Here is a 1,179-nt window from a genome sequence, read left to right as displayed (position 1 = left end):
TTCTTTTTGGTGTAATGATTGTGTATTCCTTCCATCGTCTTTTGATGCTTCTTGCATCATTCAGTATATTTTGCCCATAGAATCTTTCAGTATCACAACTCAAGGCTTGAATTTTTTTCTTCAATTCTTTCAGCTTTAGAGATGTTGATGTGTTCTTCCCCTTTGATTTTCTAAATACAAGTCTTTGCACATCTCATTACAATTCTTAATTTTGTCCTCTCAAACTGTCCTTTGAAATCTTCTGTTGAACTCTTTTACTTTATCATTTCTTCCATTCACTTTAGCTACTCTCTGCTCAAGAGCAAGTTTCAGAGTCTCTTCTGACATCCATTGTGGTCTTCTTTTCCTTTCCTGTCTTTTTAATGACCCTTTGCTTTCTTCGTGTATGATATCTTTGATGTCATCTGGTCTCTGGTCACTGGTGTTCAATGCTTAAAGTCTACAGATGGTGTCTACATTCAGGTGGAATGTACTGAAGGTCATACTTTTTTTTTGGCTCTTGTGGACTTGTTTTAATTTTCTTCAACTTCGGCTTGAACTCACATATGATCAACTGATGGTCTGTTCCACAATTAGCCCCTGGCCGCCTTCTGACTAATGATATTGAGCCACCAGTCAGTCATCTGTCAGTTGGTTGTACTATGGTGGTTTGCATGTTGCTGTGATGCTGGTTGCTTTACCACTGGTATTGCAAGTACCCGCAGGGTCACCCATGGTGGACAGGTTTCAGTGTAGCTTCCAGACTAAGACCAACTAGGAAGGAGCATGTGGACTGGTCCACTTTTGAAAAAGATTTAGCCACTGAAAACCTTATGAACAGCAGGGAAAGACTGTGATAGTGTCCCACAAAGAGAGAAAAGTGTATGTGAAAAACTAAAATGTCTTGGCGTGTTGGAAAAATTGAAAGAAGGCCAGGGAGACCAGAGCTGTGTGAATAAGGAAAAGAATGGAAGGCAGAGGTGGGAGAGTTAGATGAAGCAGATCATTCAGGCCTTTTGTTTATGGAAAGTTTGGATTGTAATCTGATTATCATGGCAAGCCCTTTAACTCCTTTTCATTGCTCCTTCATTAGTGAAAAATATTAATGGAGAAGAAAAGAAGTCCAATTGAGTTCAATTCAATCATTTAGTTTGCTCAAAAAAGGCTTCAGGAACTTCTCCTTTCCAAAGCTCAAAGGAA

The sequence above is a fragment of the Orycteropus afer genome, unplaced genomic scaffold (assembly GCF_000298275.1).
Source record: "Orycteropus afer afer isolate SDZICR_OR568_19922 unplaced genomic scaffold, OryAfe1.0 scaffold00169, whole genome shotgun sequence".
NCBI classification, from domain to species: domain Eukaryota; kingdom Metazoa; phylum Chordata; class Mammalia; order Tubulidentata; family Orycteropodidae; genus Orycteropus; species Orycteropus afer.
This window is presented reverse-complemented; position numbering follows the sequence as displayed.